Consider the following 16,072-nt stretch of genomic DNA (forward strand, 5'->3'; position numbering starts at 1 on the left):
ATGCCGGCAGGTTTTTACTTTGTCTCTTTCAGGGAAGAAAAGAAAATGAAAACTACAGCTGGAATGCAAGTCTCTCTGTACAGGACACTGCAAATGTCAGCATTTCTATTGTTGATAATGCTCCTATTTAAGAAATGTTATCAATTTATATACTTGGGAAATTACTCACTGAAATGAAAAGTAGACTGCATATTGTACCCAAACACAACACAGATGTTCAGACATGGAAGGTAAAAGAGAAGCGAAAGGATCAGCTTAGTAGTAAAAAAGAAATTTAAGGAGAGTGTGAAAGAAACCTGAGACTAAATACTAGAGTTAAAAGGGATTATGTGTGTGTGTGTGTGTGTGTGTGTGTGTGTGTGTCTGTGTTGGGGGGGTTGTACCAGAGGTAGGAGAGACAGAAGCTCTGTGGGGTTATTTCGGGAAATGTAAAGAGGGATTAAGGATGGTGTGTTGTATTGTGTTCAGTGTACATTCCTGTGTTATACTGTCAAGAAAATCCAGTTTAAATCTACATAACATTTTTTAAAATGGAATGAAAAAGACAACATCAATATATTGAAACTAAATATTGAATTATGACTTGAAGCAGTGCTTTATACTCTTCAGTGTTAAGATTCATTGCATCAGGAATATGAGAATATGCTTATATATGATAATATGGCAATAAATTGTTTAGATTAAATATATTATTATTCTACGTCACAAATTGAAAAAGCTATGGAAGTAAGGTTAAATCTCAAGAACACTGTCAAATGTTCAGTTAAGATACTGAGTAGTGGGGCCGGGGCCGGCCCCGTGCCTCAGGCGGTGGGAGCTCAGTGCGCCTAATTCCAAAGGCTGCCAGTTCGATTCCCACATGGGCCAGTGGGCTCTCAACCACAAGGTTGCCTTGATTCCCGCAAGGGATGGTGGGCTGTGCCCCCTGCAACTAGAAACGGCAACTGGACCTGGAGCTGAGCTGCGCCCTCCACAACCAAGATTGAAAAGACAACAACTTGCTTGTCTAAAAACATTAAAACTAAATTTCTGTTATTGATTATTATTTATACCATATAATGCTCATTTAAATATTTGAACCTTACCCTTTACCCAACTGAAGATTATTTCCCCCAACCTTCAGTTAAAATATCAGGAGTATATTTACAAATATTTTGGAAAAAATTACTATTTTCGTGTATGTCACAGCATAAAAGACACCAAGATATTTGTCCTGGCTACTAGTCTTATACTAAGAGTGTGATTTAGGTCAAATCACTTAACCTCAGGTACCTGAATTTATTCTTTCATTAAAGGGGACGGGCATTGCTTCTTGTCCTATATTTATGAAGAGATTGTGAAAATCTAGGAAAATAATATGTAAGTATGAGTGCTTGGAGAATTGTAGAGTACCATGTGAACACAAGCAGGTATTGTTATTATATCCATTAAGCTATAAAGACCAAACAGGCAACTTCTAAAATGCATTAACATTTAAATTTTTCATGAGTATCACTTTGATTTCTCTCTGCATTTTAACTGAACATTATTAAGTCATCCTCTCTTTCTTTAAGTCATCACAGCACTCTCATCCCAACCACTTTATTTTTTTCTTTAGTGAAGCCTTCGCTATGTGATTGGATTAAAAGCCCAAAAGGAGCTTGTTCTGGGCATCCCATCAAGAGTGCTCATGATGACTTCAGCAGATTTCCCTCCTACATGTGCTTTTATCTTATGAACGAGGTCCCCTAAAGCACTTTTCTATACTTTTTACTACTTACCTTCTAATTACACAATGATATCTTTATTGGAACTTTAATGTATTTTCTCAAATGACAATTATTAATATATCAAATTGAAGTTGCTGGAAAATAATGTATAGTACGCTGTGCTAAGTGCAAAAAAATATGGCTCAAATAGCCTGGCAGTTCCTTAATATTCTTCAAAATTTCGCGAAATTCTGACAGTTCCTTAAGATTAAACATAATTACCATAAAATGTAGCAATTCCACTCCTAAGTACATATTGACAACAAATGAATATATACAAAACTTGTTTCCATAGCAGCATTATATATTATAGCCAAAAAGTGGAAACCAAATGTCTATCAACTGATGAATGGAAAAACAAAATGTGCTGTATCCAGACAATGGAGTGAAACGAAGTACTGATATATGCTATACCATGGATGAACCTTGAAAGCATGCTAAGTAGAAGAATCCAGCCACAAAGACCACATGAGGCATGAGTCCTTGTACCAAATGTCCAGAATAAGGTAATCTATAGAGATGGAAAGTAGATTAGTATTTGCCTAGGGCTGGGCCTGACAGGGAAGAACGGGGAATTTGGGGTGACGGTTAAGGGGTGCAGGACTTCTTGCTCTAAAATTGACTGTAGTCATGGACACACAAGTCTGTGAATCCAGTAAAAGCCACTGAATTGTACACTCTAAACAGGTGAATTGCATGACATTTGAATTTTATCCAAAAAGCTTGTTAAAAACTGGCTCTGTGATAGCAATTCCAATAGTCAGCATATGGTTGACAAAGCAGATTCATCTGATATATAATGGCTTGGTAGAAGAATCACTTTTTCCTCCAATTGTCACATTTTTTTATTAACTAAACCACTTAATTTAGAGTTCAGATGATTCTATCAAGGTAGAAAATTACTTTGAGAAGAAGATCGGGGAAGCTCTGAAAACCTGCATCGGGATCGGGGCCTCCTGATACTCATGGTGGGGTAACGCTTGATCAACCCTGGCTGAAAGATCACCTCGTCCGCTCTACAATATTTATTCTCTCCTTGTGGAATTTTCACAGTTGAAGCAGTTCAAAGCCAGTTCTCTTATAAAACAAGCCAGGGGAACTAAAGAAATTACATTAAATCTTGCAATAAGAGACAGGGAGAGAGTACTTTTTTTTTTTTCTCAGCAGCAGTCAAAGCTTTCCTTATAAATTATTGGATTCCATAAATCCAAATCCATTTTGATGGCTCTCGCATTTGGGATGTGTAGTCACCACGGCAAACTGTCAGAAGAGCCTAGTTTTAGAGAGACTGAACCCTATGATGCCTGCTGCCTTTCTGTAATTACACGCGCCAGCTCCGGGCAGCAGGGGCCTTGCTCCTTGCTAGCAGCGCCTCTCATTGTGCGGGGCCCGTTAACTAATGAGAACTAATGATGCCTAGTGTGCGGAGAAGAGGAGGGAAATGTTGGCTGGCATGAGGGCTGGTCAGACACTTCAATGTGAGTTTGATGTTCCATGTATTCTCAGGTAGTCATTCTCTAAAACAAAAAAAAAAGTGTCTTCTAAATATCTCTTCTGCCCCTGTATTTAACCTTCAGATTTTTACACACCTGAGATGACTGCCAAAGGCAGAGGTTGTAAACCAGTACCCCACAATCTAACTTTGGCTCACCAGACATTGTATTTGGTCAACAATGTCATCCCGTATGAGATCTTATAAAAACTTGAATCCCATCTCTAAATGATGGCAAAGGATACACCTACAGCAGGGTAAAGGACAGTGTTGCTTCTTTAATTAACCAAATCCACACATACAAGTTAGTACAATCAGCCTGTACACCATGCCTGGTCCACTTCACTAATTTATATTCTCCATCACTGACCTCACCAGAGAAATACTACATAGACTTAAGGTTGATTCATTTTAACATTGGCCTAATCAAATTACAGAAGAAAAAAAATGAAATACTGAAGCACCCTTATATATAAACCAGAAAGGATACTTCACTCTTGAAATAAATATCTTTAATTAGCATTACTAAAGAGCATTTTTCATAGAAAATTTGCAAGAACTGTGCTAGTTCATTTATATAATTAACAATCTAGTAAAATTCATAAATTCACATATGACTGCACCTCTGCAAATACAGTCTATGATTCTTGCTAGTATTTTATAAATCCAAATAGACTTGGGTTCTTAGATTCCATGAGACAAACAACAGCAAACAAAGGCCAGACTCTTTATCATGGCAGACTCGGTGCTGTCCTCCCACTCTGATCCTCACAGACGGAACACCCTTCTTCATACCCCAATCATACCCTGCTTTTCATGCCCAGAACATCCTGCTGCATCTGGACACACATGCCATTTAATTTCTTCACAATGGCTCCTCTTTGCCTGGAACTGTCTCTTTGTCCATTTTGTAAACAGTCTCTTTTTCAAACTTGTGTTTTATGAAATCTTCCCTTCCCTGTTTCCTTCTTCGAGATAATCACCCCTTTTCTGTTCTACATATGTAGATACTGAGGGTGCCCCAAAAATGTATACAAGTGGACACTGTGGTCAACGTTGCTCAAGCAGTAGTTCACCATCATCAGAAGTGTCTGGACACTGATGGTAACCACTTTGAGCACCTCTTGTAATTGCAGAAGTCACACGTGACTTGTAGTCATCTTTCATTATCAGTATATATTATTACAATTTTAATAGTTTTTTTCCCTTTCTTAAAATGTGTATGCATTTTTTTGGCACTCTCTGTAAACATGGTTCTATTTTTGCAGTAAGTTCATTAAACAAGAATTCCTTATTTACATGTGATAGGGAACTTTGGAGAAATGGGTCCATGTGCTATTCATGCTTGCCCCCAGCACCTAGCACAGAGCTTGGCATAAAATAGACACTAAGCATCTGCCAGTTTTACTTAATTGAACCTGATGGACAAAAACTGGTAAAGAAAAAGTTCACCTAATTCTGACTGTGACTGAAGTCCCTGATGTTGTTCAATGTACTAGCTCTGAATGAACTCTATTTTTATAGGAAAAAAATACATTATATATATAATGTTTTTATTACACACACACACAAAACAAAAAGTACTAAATCCATGTATTCCTCCTGGGTCTCTTACTAGTACTGCCTTAATAATATCATAATCAATATAAAATATTCACAAGTAATATTCTGTATAAATGATGTTCATGGATATGCTGGCAGGCAGATGCTACCAGAAAAAGTACTTCTTAGAAATTTGTGCAAGAAGTACAGTTTGAGGACATTGCTCAGGGACCAGAGTGGCAAACACAGGAAGACAGTTAGACTAAAAGTATCTTAAAATAAAAGTTGTAAGTTAGTGGGAGATAGTGCAAGGACTTGTATAATAAGATCTTTTATATGAGCACGTTTCTGATGAACATAGGGTTCACACAAAATTTTCTAAACTTTTAACATAAATTTTTGTATAATTAATATTTTACTGAAAAGTAGTCATATTTACACATATTTTTACAAGTTATCACTATAAATGCCAGATATAAAACACATTTAAGGAGGTATAATAATTTCCATAATACCAGATAAATTATGAAGTCCTGTGTAGTAATTTAGTCATATATGATTGTGCGGTTTGCATGGGCACGCATGTTACATTTATGCACCTATGTATGCATTCACATATGTGTGTGAGTATACTTATAATGGTGCATTAAATTATTATTGTAATTCTATCATAAATTTACCAATGCTACATAAACAGGTTGTAATGCGCATGAAAGAGCTAAATCACTCTCTCTCCTCCAATTTCAGAATCATTTTAGTTTCCTTCAGAAGATTTAGTACCACAAATATTGAGGTGTGTACATAAAGATATTTATATATATGACGAACACATATACCGATCATATACATGGCATGTTCATGCACATAGATATGCAGAGACATTGAGACATTGAGAGAGAGAGAGAGAGACTTTAGGACAAGAAAGAGGATTCTGAGAGGGGAAGGGAGCTTCAGCATTCACTGCAGACTTCCTACACTCTTTCACGCACAGCATCACAGACCATGATGTGTTTCCACACAAAATCAGTTTGGAATGCATAGTCCCACTTAAAGAGTCACACCTCCAACATTTCCTGCATGGCAGAGACATGCACAATCACAAGTAAAAATAAAATACTGAGGCAGATGTCTCTGGGTTTTAAAACTATACTTTGAACAACTCTGCAAATGGCAAAGCTGAGGGCTGCAACGATGCTGTTGGCTCTGACAGCAGGTAAGAAAGCAGAGCGAAGTCAGATGCAAAGAACCTTGAGATGAATATGCAGATTCAACTAGAAAGAAGAATCAAAATGAAGAAGGAAAGGACACAGGCAAACCCAGGACACAACCTGTAGCCCAGTGTGGAGGCATTCGCAGCTCGCACCAGGATCACACCCAATAAGAAATAACAGTTATTGAGCATTGACATTGGTCACCATCTCAGTGCTCTATAGGTAGGTTTATATCAAGTTATCTGTCAAGTAACCTGGAGAGTTACATACTAATATCATACTTACGGTATGGTTGAGGAATAAGACACAGGGAGACTAGAAATCTTTTTCTTAACAAATTGAAAATTTAGGTCAAGATACATGTCTATCTGGCTCAAAAGTTTGTTCTTAAACATCTCTTATTTATTACACTCACATGCAAAGGTTCACAAGTTAATATTTATTTAACTACTGAGCAATCAGTGCTTCTTTAATTTCAAGCTATGGGTTCAATTTTTTGAAACTAATCTCTTTCACTGTCAAGGGGAAGTATCTGAATATAGTGGACCCCTCTGCCACTTACAGTTACGCACTCTGGTTTTAGTAGAGAAAACAAAAATAATCGTTAAATAGGCACTACTTGTGTTCTAATGCCATTCTTTAGCAGGCACATTATAGAAAACACTTGCAAACAGATCCATCTACAATACTCAGAATGGCCTGTTACTGCTCCTGCTATTATAATCCAAGGAATAACTTTCTATCCAGAATGTGTGGCAGAATTAGAAATCACTGCATGGGGAACAAGTTAATAAGTTAAATTTTTCCAACTACAAGACAACAAGTTAAACTATTCCAACTACATAATCAATGCCTCTGCCTCATATATTATATTTGCTCGGAAAAATTAATTTTCCATCAAGCTCTCACTATAGTTCTAAGTTAGCTACTTGGGTAGTGTTCTGTGTTTCTAACCCAATGCCAACAATGAGTCACTGTTCTACTCGCCCAATTCTGGGGGTGCTCAACACTTTGTGTCCATGGGAAGGTCTGTGGGAGCAATCTAAGGAGGAGGGGGCCTTGACAACTCGGTTCCCAGGTCAGCTTACCAGGGGTTGAGGACAGTGTACCTCCACTGCTTCCCAGAAGTTCAGGAGGATATTTTACCCTGTGTTTTGTTTGTTTGTTTGTTTGTTTGTTTTTTGCCTGCCCATGGCTTCCTCCATGCAAGGACAAGAAAAAGTAGATATTCAACCACATGATTCATGAAACAGACCAGAGTCAGCTAGATAGAACAGGTATGTGATACACTTGAAAATCTAATAAGTTTGCGGGCTCAATTTAACTTTTAATGTATCAGACCATTTTCTTCCATTTCAAGGTATCGTTCATTACTCCCAAACCCTCTCCCAAGGTGTTCCCCTCAAGGTGGAACAAATTAGACCAAGTTTAGGACCATCTCCATGTAATTTTTATTCTTTACTTAATTTCCACGTACTTTCTTTCTATAAAACAATTGCCTTTAATGTGGGCCATGGCGTCAGGGCAAGTAGAGCGTGTGCAGCACAGGCTGGACTGAAACTCTGAACTCAGTCACGTAAAGCTCCATCAGTTCCTGTGACCCTTATTTACACTATGAAAAGAATGCCGATCCCTCACCAAAGAAGACACACAGATGACAAATAAACCAATGAAAAGATAATGCTCAACATTGTATGTCATTAGGGAAAAGCAAATTAAAACAATGACAAGATACAATGATGCACCTATTAAAATAGCTAAAATTCAAAACACCGACAACACTGTTGAGTATGCGAAGCAACAGGAACTCTCATTCATTGCTGGTGGGAATGCAAAATGGTACCAACCACTTTGGAAGACAGTGTGGTGGTTCCTTACAAAACTAAACACACTCTTACCATATGACCTATCAATAGTGCTTTTTGGTATTTACCCAACAAAGGTGAAAACTTATGTGCACACAAAATCATGTTCACATCTTTATTCATATTTCCAAAACTTGGAAGCAACCAAGATGTCCTTCGACAGGTAAATGGATAAATTGTGCTACATCCATACAATGGTATGTCATTCAGTAATTAAAAGAAATGAACTATCAACTCATGAAAAGACATGAAGAAAACTTAAATGCACATTACTAAGTGAGTGAAGCCAGTATGAAAAGTGTTTCCCCGCAAATGAAACCTAGCCAGACCATTAGCTCTAATGTGCCTTTTGGAGCAAAAATTAATATAAGACCCGGTATCATATTATATATTATATTATTATTATAGTAAAATAAGACCGTGTCTTATAGTAAAATAAGACTAGATCTTATATTAATTTTTGTTCCAAAAGACGCATTAGAGCTGATTATCTGGCTAGGTCTTATTTTGGGGAAACACGGTACTGTATTATTCCAACTACATGACATTCTTGAAAAAGCACAAGTATGGAGACAGAAAAAAAATCAGTGGTTACCATGGATTTAGGGGGACAGAGGGAGACATGGAGGGATCAACAGGTAAAGCAAAGAGGATTTTTAGGTCAGTGAAACTAGTCTACATGATACTTAATGGTGGATACACGTTGTTATATATTTGTCCAAAACCAGAGAATGTGCATTGGAGGGAACCCAAACATAAACTATGGGGTTTAATTATTAATAACGTATCAATATTGTCTCATTAATTGTAACTGATGTATCCCACCAATTTGAGACATTAATAATAGAGAAAAACGAGGGGAGAATAAGAGGGTATATGGGAACTTTGTACTTTTGAATTAGTTTTCTGTAAACCTAAAACTACTAAAATTAGTAGTTTTAAATAAATAAAATTTTAAAAGAATGAAGATAACTTGCTGTTTTCTCTTTTCTCTCCTTGTTTTGTTGCTCTCTTATAACGTCTCACTTCCTCAAGTTTTAGCAGTCATGCTAGCTTCTCCTGAACTTACTGATGTCACTCAGTAAATTCCATGTAGACCATCTCTCTCTCTGATGTCTCCTGGGGCTAGAGGCCCCCTGAATATTACCCGATTACATGTGTCATTTTAAATTATTATCTATATAAAGAAGCACAGTTGTGCTTTTTCACATCTGCCCTTACTTCATTTTTTTCTCATAGTATAACTTTGATACAATATGGAAGCAATAAGAACAACACAAGAAAGATAATGACTTCATGTCATTATCTATGCAAAATATCAATTAGCTCAACAGTTATTCTGGAAGATGAAAGGCCTTGTGGTTAGGTTCAATTATGTACCAGAAGCAATAGATGACTTTTTGGTATCTACAACAGATGACTGTTTTAAGTACTGTTATGTTTCCCTAAATCTTTTCCAGTGTGTTTTTAATTGTTATTTCACTTCCTCTAAATGTTACTTTTCTTATTGCTTGGCTACCTGGAATTTAATGCAATTTCCTTTATTGTTCATCTTTTAATGTATTCTAAAGTGTCAAGATTATAAAAAGATCTGATGACAAAAATTAGAAAAAAATCTCTACCTTATGACTCATTAACACCTCTTACACTCTGTGATGTGCGTGTGATAGGAAAGATATATTTTCCGAAGTGCTGTTTCCCCAGTGCTTCTTTCATCGAGGGCCACTCTAATGTTCCTCTGTATTAATTCCAAGGGAATCTGTTCTATATATTTGCTAGACTGAGAGGCTTCCACTCTTCCCCCTACAGAGAGGCTCTGCTGCCCAATCTCACCATTCTAATTTAAATCAGAGGTTGAGAGGTTTGATTTTCTCCTAAAAGGATCCATGGAACATTACACTTCTCCCATAACTTAATCAGAATGTCAGCATCTGATCCCACCACCATCAAGCCAGTTCTTTATATAAAATTAATACATAGAAAAAAGTCTGGGTATGTGCTGCTCTATATTGCTCTTAACTTCAGTCCTGATTAGGGCTTTCATCATTTTGCAAACCAGGTAGCTACATACTTATCTTTTGCATAAGGAGTGACCTGAATTACCAGAGTCACTGAGATATTAAAGCTTCACAGATCCACCTGAGCCTTTGACTTTTGATCCAAATAACCAATTAATGAATTTTGAGCACTAACTCTGCTACGTATGCTAAGAAAGAAGGGTAGGCAAACAAGACATAAACTGTCATATTTTTTAAGTTAATTTCAATAATCACCTAAGAAGTAAAACAAAACAATGCATACACCACAGACAATTCTACTGTGAAAGCATTTAATTTGGAAGGAATATGTGATAATGCTATTGCAAGAACGTGGAAATTCAGATTCTTGAGAAATCCCCCGAGACACAACACAAAATGAAGTATAAAAAAATGCTAATTAAATAATTTGTCCTGAATGTACTGCTTAAAATATTTTTTATCATCTTTAGTCCATGCTGTCTACATGTAAGTGCCAAAGTAATAAAAACAAAAAGACAAGCCTATAATAAAAATAACTTCTCCTTCTGGACCTGTTTTATTTTGTTTTCCATGGCGTCCCTTAGTAGGATAAGACAGAGAAATGCGTTGGATCAGTAAAATTCCCCAAGTTATGTCATTTTTAGGAGATAGAAAGATAAAGAACAGGAAGCAAACAAACATTTTTTGAATGCCCTGTGTTAGGGGTATTGTGCTAGATACTTGTTATTTACTGTCTGTCAAAACGTGACGAACGCCCTCTCACTTCAAAACTTCTGTCACCATTCTAAGGTAAGAAAACAAAGTCAGAGAGTTTAAGTAACCTGATCCATCAGGAAGAAGTATGATTTGAACCGTGGCTTGTCTGACGCCAAAGCCCATGTTCTGTCCACCCACAATGCTGTCTCCCTTATTATTTGTTGGAATATCTAGCACTCTAACTTATCAATTTGTAATTTCTAGTTCATTTACAAAAAACAAAAATGCTTTAGAGAAAGCTAGTGCACATTACTAGACTTGCTCCAGGTCATAAAATTAAGTAGTCATTGTATTACATTAAGTCGTCATTGTGTTATGTAATAGAATAATAGCAATAATAAAACTACAATTTACTAAAGTTCTAATATATATCGAGCACTTTACTGGTAAAATACATAACATATGCTACTATATTTGATCTTCAGAAAACCCCTATGCAATACATATTGTTTATCCATACTGGAGATGGGGGGAAAATTCAGGGAGATGAAATAATTTTGTAGGTAACATGGATATATTCTGATCCATGTTGCTCTGTATTAACTGGCATGGATGCCCACAGTCTGTCCACTCTACTCCATCCCTATCCTCCATTCCACATTCCAAATTAAGGCAAACTGTAAGCACAACTGAAGTGCAAAACACTCTTAAGATAATGCCACCCTAATGTTAATACTACTGGGATGGCACTGACCTTTCCTTTGCTATTTAATGAACAAAACTGGGATTGATATTTTTCCATATACCTTGCAGAATATGGATAACACTTGTTTTTGTTTTATGTTGAAGCAAGGGATTATTTTATACCCCACTTACTGTGTAAAAGGCAGTGATTGTCATTAATAGTATTATTTTGCGTTGGATGAGCCTAGGTCAAAAGTATTTAAGTGAGAAATAATTTCCTTGAGACAAACTCACACCTATAAAATACCCTCATCACCTGAATTCTTAACAATGGCTGGTGTGTACCTGTTTCTCGAATTTTAATGTAATTACATTATTACAAAAAATAATTCAATTACTTCTTAAGACCATTTTGAAAATACATCTCTATGAAAGAAGTTGACAGAAGTTGGAGGTCTTCCATACTTTCTGTCTGATTCATGTTTAGTCAATCACAGTTTGTTCAATGTACTGATACTCTTAATTTTGAATTGCCCGGTGAATATAATTAGCCATAATTATTATCGAAACAATTCCACATTCTAGAATACTAAAAAGTGATAAACTAAAACTTATCGGTAACACTAATTATTCATCCTCCAATAATACAAGTGCTTTACCTCTCTGTGTATGAAATACATCTTCTAATTATTCACATAAAGATAATTTGAAAGTTACCGTTCTAATGACTGTGACACAAAACTGTTGAAACATTTAACTTTTTTTATATTTTAATAAATATTTTCAGTATCTTATATTCTTGGGTTTTCTCTGTCAAAAACAACAGTGTAGTGGAGAGAATTACACACTAATTAGTTATTCGACTTTATCGATATTATGCCTTTTCCACTATCTTGATTATTATTCAATCAAGTTTATATTTCTATCACTCTGCTTAAAATGTTCTTTCCCAAAACACTATTAATTATCTTACCAATTCCTCCTTTCACGTGATCTTTTCTGAAATATTTCATAGTCCCTTTCCAGACTTTCAGAATGTTTTAATACTTTTTGCCACCATCCCCTTCGTAACGTATCCTCTCCCATTTAGTACCTATTGCCATTTTTCTTGGACCTGTTCTGATCACACTTTCTCAGGCTCTTTCCCTAGTTTCTCTTCCATAGTAGCCCTTTAAATCTCACTATTCTCTATGAAGTATCCTGTCCCCATTTTTCAATATTTTCTTCTTTTAATGATCCCTCCCACCACCATGTCTTAAAATAACATATATTTATAGAGTTCCAATCCTACACCTTCAGCCTTACTCTTTCTCTTAAACTACCCACCTATTCATTAAGTTTCCTATTAGATCTATTAATCTGATTGAGTATTGCTACCGCAAGTTCAGCATATCTGAATTAAATTGATATTTTTTCCCCAACGCCAAGAAATCTGCTCTTCCTTCTTTCATATCCTCTGTCTCAAGTAACTGTGTGCAGACATGATGAAGATCTTAATAGCATTATTTCCTCCTCTCCTTCGCAGACACTGTGTTTCTTCACTTTAAACCGCAGCTAAAACTTCTGCCACGTGACCCCAGTCCTCCTACCCTCTTCCTTCACTAAAACTTCTATGGTCCTAGTTGTGCTTCCCTTTGCTTCTCAGTTCCTCTCCTTACTGACCTCCCAGCCTCTTACCTCTCTCCATTCTGGGCAAAAACTATGTCAATCCTCTGCTCAAAGCTTCCCATGGCTTCCACCTGCATACAGGTTACACTAACACCTTTACCACAGTTTGAAGGTTTTCTTACAATCTGGTTCCCAACTCACCTCATTGACATCAAATCCATTCATTCCCACCAAACATCTTGAACTTGAGGTGCAATAGTTCCAAGACCTGGGAATGTTGTCATGTCTTTCATTTTTATTTTCACTGTTACCTCTGCTTGGAATGGACTTCTACCTCCTCCCTGAGTAAAAATCTAGCTCATCCTTCAAAAGCCACATCAACATTAACTCTTCTTCGAAGCCCTCCACAACCTCATTTATCAGTTTTGTTTATGAGTATGGTATGCTGTGTTGTAGTTGTTGTGCATTTAGAGTATTATTCAATTGTGAATTTCTTGAGGGCAAGAATGACAAAACCCTAGTCATCCTCTACAATAGTGACTTCATGTAAGTCACACAGTGAGTCCTCAGTAACTCTGTTGTGAGTTAACCTAATAAACTTCCATATAATATACATTAACTTTTCACAAAATATACATTATGTATTATATATTATGTCTCATAAACCTCATGTATTATGTACATATATATGTTAATACATTATGTATGTATATATATATACATATATATATGCATAATGTATGTTTATGGTGGATGTACGGTGCATATGTATATAAACTTATGAAGCACTTTCAGGCTGATAAAGCCCTTAGATATCAGCTTTTCTTTTTGGTCAGCTCTTCTAATCAATGAATATTACAAAATAAGAAACCAATAGCCAAATCATTAGATGACTTTGCCAACATTCCATAGCGTGTTAGTGATAAACAGTCTGAGACTTCCTTGTCCCAGCTTCTCATCCATTGTACCATTCACCACATCACTTTAATTCAATGATCTCACCAATTATATGACTCTCTACAATCTGCTGTACCAAGATCAAGCTTATCCCACTGGAGTAGACATTCTGGACTGTCTCACCTCATTTTTCTCTCTCAATTCCCTCCCTGCTCTTTATTTTCATCAAGTGAGAAACACATGATTCTGTCATCCCCATATTTTTATTTACAGTGCATCCCTCCCCTTTAAGTATTCCCTAGTTCCTCCAATAACTACTCTTAATTCCTTTATAGACACGGTAATGTCTCCTTTCCTTCTCTAAACAAACAAACAAACAAACAAACAAACAGGTCATTATTTTGCTCTCCAGGTTAATTCACCTTTTCTCACCCAACTAAGGATCATCATAAAAGAGATGTCATTATCATCCTCATCATACTAGCTGATGTTCCCAATAGGCAAACAACTTTGGAGTCGACACATTACTTCCTTATAACTCATTCACTTGATCTTCGTAACACTATAAATAGTCAGAGAAGGTATCACATTTATATGCAGTTGAAAAAACTAGGGGTGAAAAGTTAAATGAATTGCCAACATTCCTATAGCTAGCAAGCGCTGGAACTGGCACTGGAACAAAGGTCTCCACATCCTAGCTCCTGAGAGCTTTCCGTTTTAAACTGCTTATTGGCCTGTGTTCCCATCTTGACATTGATGTTAACATATGTTGGTACCTCGGATCCTGCACAGTAAATGCTACCCAGACGCTTCTTTTATCTGAATTCTTGCTTGGCTCTTGCTACTTTAATAGTACAAATTTCAAACAGGCAAGTACTATTTTGTGCAGCACTTGCTTACCTGAGAAGCTCTTACCAAGTATCCAAATAATACCATTTAATGACACATTACAGTTTGATAGTGTTTGCTGTTATGACTGAGCCTTTGAAAAGTAAAAACATGGCTTTAGCTGAATTAGAAATCTTCAACTCTTTGTTTTAAACTGAAATAAATTAATTTGATTTCATTTGCATCCACTAATCAACCGATCTTTAAACCTTGAGTGTTAGCAAGAATGGCTAACGCTAATCAAAATGGCTTTTTAAAAAACCAGTGTGCGTATGTGTGTGTGTGTGTATTTCATACAACATTGTGAGGCAAATTATGTACTTTAGCTTTAAGTAAATTTCTGTTCAATTTCCTCACTAATTTGCTGCATAGTTACAATTTCTTTAAAAATTCAGGATATCAATGTAATATTAGAGTCAACTAATCTGCCTCTGCAGCAGAAGGCTACAGATAGCTGAAGCCAGGAAAGAGAGACTCACTCTCTGTAACTTGTTTGCAATCCTTTGACAAATACATACTCTCCCTCCTTTCTACTGAAACCTCTTAATGTTAAGTCATTGCCAAGAAACTTAACTTATCCCTAGCCCTAGGCAATAGCAATAATGTTTCTTACTTTATGCCTATAAACATGTGAAGTTTCAGGTCTGTTGAAGAATTCTCAGTGTCCTTTAGAGGAGAAAGGAGCTACTTGCTGGAGAGGGGGCAGTGATTCTTCACTTGGCATTGTTTTCCTGCCTGACGCTGTCCCACCAGGACCTCTAGTCAGCACTTTTGTTTGGAGGTTCAGAGGAACAATTAGTGGTTGTTTTTATTGGTTGGTTGAAAGCAAGCAAAATAAATCTCAAGACAGGAAAAGTTTCAAGCTGAACATCCTCACAACTGAGCACTTCAAACATCCCGCAATTCACGAGTTGAGAATTGAGCTTTACCTGGTCTCAGTGAGCTCACCGGGGGCCCCATTTGCCTTAGACTGTCAGAACCTTCTCAGTTTGGCTTGTTTCCACGTGTCCCACATATGGCAAAGCTATAGTCAACAAATCTAACTCTATAGCCATCTGTATCACGGCAATGAGCAAAGAGTTTGCCTCAAGACAGAAGAAAAGACCGGGGCTAAACTGTTTGCGCGTTCTTTGCTAGACAGATAGGTAAGAAACTCGGAGTACGGTGAGACTCCAGAGGTTAAAAACACTGCACTTCATCGTGAAAGTGCAGCGTCGGTTGTCCTCATTAACTAGTGAGCTGCGAGAGAAATGTCATTCCGGTGACTCACGAATGCCGCTTAGTTGTTAGGTTTTGCTTTCCAAATAGCATCGGACATGACCTAATTTGCGTCCCTGGAATCACACTTTTAACCTTAGGATCCCAGCACACCCGAGCAGCAAGAAGCATAGGGGTCTCTCCTGAAGCCCGGCAGTTTCATAAT

General features: G+C 36.8%; 1 protein-coding gene across 1 annotated transcript in view; it reads right to left on the reverse strand.

Annotated features, from left to right (window-relative positions):
* Window positions 1-16,072, reverse strand: part of THSD7A (thrombospondin type 1 domain containing 7A) — a 617,189-nt gene that overhangs the window by 336,028 nt on the left and 265,089 nt on the right. The gene's annotated exons all lie outside the window — the stretch shown is intronic.

This window comes from Rhinolophus sinicus, linkage group LG09 (assembly GCF_036562045.2).
Source record: "Rhinolophus sinicus isolate RSC01 linkage group LG09, ASM3656204v1, whole genome shotgun sequence".
NCBI classification, from domain to species: Eukaryota; Metazoa; Chordata; class Mammalia; order Chiroptera; family Rhinolophidae; genus Rhinolophus; species Rhinolophus sinicus.